Source organism: Capra hircus, chromosome 11 (assembly GCF_001704415.2).
Source record: "Capra hircus breed San Clemente chromosome 11, ASM170441v1, whole genome shotgun sequence".
NCBI lineage: Eukaryota > Metazoa > Chordata > Mammalia > Artiodactyla > Bovidae > Capra > Capra hircus.
In genome coordinates, this window is record NC_030818.1 from 5,474,416 (window position 1) to 5,480,835 (window position 6,420).

A 6,420-nucleotide genomic window follows, 5' to 3' on the forward strand; every position below is an offset into this window, starting at 1 on the left:
ATCACTTATGTGTGAAATCTAAAATATGACACAGATGAACTTATCTATGAAACAGAAACAGGCTCATAGACATAGAGAAAGATTTGTGGTTGCCAAGGGGTGGGAGAGGAATAGACAAAGTTTGGGATTCAGTCAGTTCAGTTCAATTACTCAGTCGTGTCCGACTCTTTGTGACCCCATGAACTGCAGCATGCCAGGCCTCCCTGTCCATCACCAACTCCCGGAGTTCACTCAGACTCATGTCCATCAAGTTGGTGATGCCATCCAGCCATCTCATCCTCTGTCATCCCCTTCTCCTCCTGCCCCCAATCCCTCCAGGCATCAGGGTCTTTTCCAATGAGTCAACTCTTGGCATGAGGTGGCCAAAGTATTGGAGTTTCAGCTTTAGCATCATTCCTTCCAATGAACACCCAGGACTGATCTCCTTCAGGATGGACTGATTGGATCTCCTTGCAGCCCAAGGGACTCTCAAGAGTCTTCTCCAACACCACAGTTCAAAAGCATCAGTTCTTTGGCGTTCAGCTTTCTTCACAGTCCAACTCTCACATCCATACATGACCAGTGGAGAAACCATAGCCGTGACTAGATGGACCTTTGTTGGCAAAGTAATGTCTCTGCATTTTAATATGCTGTCTAGGTTGGTCATAACTTTCCTTACAGGGAGTAAGTATCTTTTAATTTCATGGCTGTAATCACCATCTGCAGTGATTTGGGAGCCCCCAAAAATAAAGTCTGACAGAGTTTGGGATTAGCAAATGCAAACTATTCTATATAGAATGGATAAACAACAAGGACCTATTGTTTAACACAGTGAATTATATTCGATATCCTATGATAAACCATAATGGAAAAGAATATGAAAAAGAGTATATATGTGTATAACTGAATCACTCTGTTGTACAGCAGAAATTAACACCACATTCTATGTCAATAAAATTAAAAAAACAAACGAAAAAACCCGTAAAATCCCACATACCAACTCTGCTGCTGCTGCTGCTAAGTCACTTCAGTCGTGTCCGACTCTGTGCGACCCCATAGACGGCAGCCCACCAGGCTCCCCCATCCCTGGGATTCTCCAGGCAAGAACACTGGAGTGGGTTGCCATTTCCTTCTCCAATGCATGAAAGTGAAAAGTCAAAGGGAAGTCACTCAGTCGTGTCCGACTCTTAGCGACCCCATGGACTGCAGCCCACCAGGCTCCTCCGTCCATGGGATTTTCCAGGCAAGAGTACTGGAGTGGGGTGCCATTGCCTTCTCCACATACCAACTCTAGACTCTTAAAAGAAGCAGTGAGTATCTGGCCTTTACCTTCTCAGTTGCCTCCTCTGTAAATGACATTTGAGGAGCCCCAATGATACATGTGAACATAAACTGCACTCAACTTTCTTTCTTTGAAGTCTCTCAAGCTTCTCATCATATTTGAGTCCTCCTTTTAAAATGTCATTTAGCCATCACACTTCTAGGAGTCAGTTTTTAGTTTTTTTATTTTGTAATGATTATTTTCACTTTGATAAGCTTTTGCAATAAGTCTCAATCCTATTTTCTCCAAAGGAATATTTTAAGACCTATCTGTAGACCCTGCCACGCAGGATGAGTTGAGCAAGTCTACTGCCATGAGCTGTTGGGCTGTGTCACTAAATGGTAGAGTCAGAATTCAAACCCAGGTTGAAACGACTCCAACACCTACAGCTCTTTACCATCACAGGCCACTTCCCAGAAACATGGGATTAGCCGTTGGCCGGGGTCAAGACCGAGATGATTTTCCTCACTTGATATTTTAAAGGCATTGTGTCTTCACAGTAAGAGTTACACAACCACACACGGTATTGTTTACATCAGCCCTTTTGTTTGAAACTTTGGACCTTTAAGAGAATATGGTTAAAGTAAAAAGAAAGAAAACAATTTTCAACTCGATGAAAGACTGACGGTAAATGTACTAAATACACTGGACAACTAAGTAATTTTCAGATGTAAAAAGAAGAGTGTCCAAACTAACTTAAAAATGTCCCAAGTAGGACTTCCCCAGTGACACGATGGCTAAGGATCCTCAGGCCAGTGCGGAGGACGTGGGTTTGATCCCTGGTCCGAGAAGACTCCACATGCTGTGGGGCAGCTAAGCCCGTGCATCACAGCCACTGAAGCCTGCACACTCTAGAGCCTGCACTCCACAGGGAAGGCACCGCAGTGAGAAGCCCCTGCACCACAAGGAAGAGTAGCCTCCCCTGCCTGCAACCAGAGAAAGCCTGCACAAAGCAACGAAGACCCAGCACAGCCATCCTGAGTAGGATTCATTTTTGAAATTTGAAAACCATGCTTTAAGGGCTTCCCAGGCAGCACTAGTGGTAAAGAACCTGCTTGCCAGTGTAGGAGTCCTAAGAGGTGCAGGTTTGATCCCTGGGTCGGGACGATCCCCTGGAGGGGGGCATGGCGACCCACTCCAGTATTCTTGCTGGGAAAATCTCATGGACAAAGGAGCCTGGTAGGCTACAGTTCATAAAGTTGCAAAGAGTTGGATATGGCTGAAGAACACATGCTTTAATATATATTTGAAGGGATTAAAATCATCAGATCAGAAGGCAATATCAAGACGTGATTTAGTTAATAAGACATTGCCCACTAGACCTTATTCATGCCTTCCATACACTGATGGCTCCATTTATGATCAGATCCCGTCTTCTACCCAGAGTCCTTCCATCTAGAATATCTTGTCATCATTATGTTTTCCTCTAGTGCTGGGACAGTCAATGTTTGCGGATGTTTGTTGAAAGACTGATACGTCTTTATTAAAGTTAGACTGAGATGAAAAAACAGGAGGGAGATGAAATGCGGGTACAAGGTTGAGCTGCACAGGAAGTTGCAAACCTACAAACCTGGCCACCGTAGCCCTTGACTCAGGTGGGGATGGTGTTCCCAGTGCGAGAACAAGGTGAATCGAGAGTTCACCATGGCCAGGACTTCCCTGGCGGTCCAGTGGCTAAGACTCCCCATTCCCAATGCAGGGGGCCTGGTCAGGGAACTAGATCCCACATGCTGCAACTAAGCCCTGGTGCAGCCAAATAAATCAATTAAAAAAAAAAAAAAAGAGTTTACCATGGCCAGGGCCATATATGATTTGAGACCAAAAAGGGCTCGTGATCAATTAGGAGAGTACCCTCCCCCACCTCTCCCAGGAGATAGGAGACTCAGATGTTTTTCCAATGCAACATGTTTAGACTCTCTGGCTTTCTTAGTTTTTATAAAGTTACTTATCTTATGTGTCCCAATACCTGAAAGAAACATTTTCCTGGCCCAAATAAACCACATCCAAAGATGCTGGAAAAATTCCACTTTGAGAGAGGGTTGTTTTTTTTGCTCAATTTTTAATCTCTTTGCTGACTCTTGGTATTTCAGTTTAATATTAAAACCATCAATTTGCCTCAAGAGTTTAAGCCACGATCAATAGAAACCATGAAGGAGAGGCGGCAGGAGTTATTTTATTTATACCCTTAGTCTTTGTCTTCCAGACATCGGTGAAACAGAACTTGGAGGGTGACTGTGATAAAGCAGAGCCCAGCGGAAGAGGCTCCCCTTCACAACAGCTGCAGAGATGCTAGGGTGCAGGACAGCCAGCTGGTAGACCATATGTCCACACACTTGGAGGATGCATGGTCCAGGGAGGAGCTATCATTTGTCACCCTCTTGGGGAAAACTCACCTTGACCTGAAACAGGTGAAGAAGAGCGAGTGGTGTCTGTGGGGAGGAAAGCACTCACTGCCAGCTGCCTTGGTGCCCACTGATGAAGCAACGAGTACTTACTGCCTTGAAGCCTGCCGGTCTAGCTGCCTTCCACTGCCTCCCTCTCCGCCAACGCACCCCTTTCTGCACTCTGAATGGGGCTAAAATCCCTCTTTATCCGCCATCTCTTCCCTGGATGCTGTACCTCTCTTCCTTTCTCTTCCTTGATGACCGGGGAAGTGGTGGGAGTGGAGGCTGGGAGGCTGCTCAGAGTCCAGAGCACCAGGGATTCTGGGACACCTTGGATAAGGGGTTGTCTTCACAACCTTGATATTCCAGGTCAATCGCCCTCCGTCCTCCCCAGAGAGGCCACACTTCTCGGCAGCTCATTTCTTCTGGCTAAGACATCTTATCCCTTCTCCATCCTCTTAGCCACATCTATGCTACTGCCACGCGCACCCCCCCCCCCCCGGCTCCCCCACCGTAGCTTCTCTTGAGGGATATGGCAATTTGTCCAGGGTCCTTCTCTCTGCCTTGTCTCCTGTCCTCCTGCCTCAAAGCCCCTGTGAATATCTGTCTGACATGCTGGGCCTAGATTTTCTTGACCTCCTCACCCACAGAGCTCTTCCTCTCTTCTCCTTGGCTGCCCCCTGGGTCCCTCTCCATGTCAGCATTAGCTTCCTGAAAACAGGAGCCATGCCTCATTCATTTTTAAGCTCTGAGGCCTAACACAGCCCTTAGCTTAAAGTAGACTCTCCAAAAATGTTTGTGCAAGTGAATGGACAAGTGGTTATGTAAAGGATAAGTACCAGGTCCACATCGGGCCTCATCTCATTCTCTTTATGACTGAGTAGTATAGCCCATCGTGTATACGTGCCGTGTCTTCTTTATCCATATCTTTGTTGATGGAGGTCAGGTTGCTTCCATGTTCTGGCTATCACAAACAGTTCTGCTATGAACACTGGGGTGTATCTTTTCAAATTAGTGTTTTCGCCTTTTTAAGATATATGTCCAGGAAGGGGATTGCAGGATCATACGTCAACTCTATTTTTTAATTTGTTAAGGAACTGCCATACTATTTTCCACAGTGGCTTCACCAGTTCACATCCCCATGCGTATTCACTGCACTATCTCCACAACTCTACTATTCATCTACAACTGTTCTGAAATTTAAAAAGTTATTTTTAAGTATACACACACATACACCCCTTCACTAAAAGAAAAGAAAAAAATATTCTCAGACGGAATTTCAGAATGTGGGAAGAGCCGCCTCTGGTAAGGAGACACATAAAGAGGATTCAGGGAGATACATTTAGTGCCAGAATTAAGAATTTTATCAAGCTCAGTTTTTCTTTTACAAAGGAAAAGGAAGAAAAACACAACTCCTCCAACTATAGAGACTCTTCAAGTACCTGAAGCAGGAGACATTCAATTAGACTGATTACAGAGAAGTGGATGAGTTAAAAACTAGGTAACTATTACATTATCAAACTCTGCATTTCATAATAAAAAAATCTTAAGTAATATTAATTAGTGTAAATAAAAGTGCCACCATTTAGATTTTTATGGTAAAATTAAAGTATATTAAGATAGTGACTGCAGCCATGAAATTAAAAGATGCTTACTCCTTGGAAGAAAAGTTATGACCAACCTAGATAGCATATTCAAAAGCAGAGACATTACTTTGCCAACAAAGGTCTGTCCAGTCAAGGCTATGGTTTTTCCTGTGGTCATGTATGGATGTGAGAGTTGGACTGTGAAGAAAGCTGAGCGCCGAAGAATTGATGCTTTTGAACTGTGGTGTTGGACAAGACTCTTGAGGGTCCCTTGGACTGCAAGGAGATCCAACCAGTCCATTCTGAAGGAGATCAGCCCTGGGATTTCTTTGGAAGGAATGATGCTAAAGCTGAAGCTCCAGTACTTTGGCCACCTCATGTGAAGAGTTGCCTCATTGGAAAAGACTCTGATGCTGGGAGGGATTAGGGGCAGGAGGAGAAGGGGATGACACAGGATAAGATGGCTGGATGGCATCACTGACTCGATGGACATGAGTCTGAGTGAACTCCGGGAGTTGGTGATGGACAGGGAGGCCTGGCGTGCTGCGATTCATGGGGTCGCAAAGAGCTGGACACGACTGAGCGACTGAACTGAAGTGTATAAAGTTAGAGTATATCAGTATATCAAGGTGAAAGTGGAGAGAGCTAGGGACGGGGAAGAGAAAAGGAGTCCAGGGTGTAAGCTAAATATCCACTGGAAGGGCGTTCCTGGTTACTTTACGCTCAAGCATCAGGAAAAGAATGAACACAGCTTGGGCTTAATTAAGTAGGTTTAGAAACATAGTGAAGTCCCTGGTGGCTCAGATGGTGAAGCGCCTGCCTGCAGTGCGGGAGAGCCAGGTTCAGTCTCTGGGTTGGGAAGAAACATGACAGGGCTTCCTTGGTGGCTCAGACGGTAAAGAATCTGCCTGCAACGCAGGAGACACGGGTTTGACCCCTAGTTCAAGAAGATCCCCTTAGAATAATAATTGGCAACCCACTCCGGTATTCTTGCCTGGGAAATCTCATGGGCAGAGGAGCCTGGTGGGCTACAGCCCACAGGATCATAAAGAGTTGGACATGACTGAGGGATTAACATTTTCACATTTTCTTTTTCATAGCCGATTAATTATGTTGTGATAGCTTTAGGTAGACAGTAAAGGGACTCATC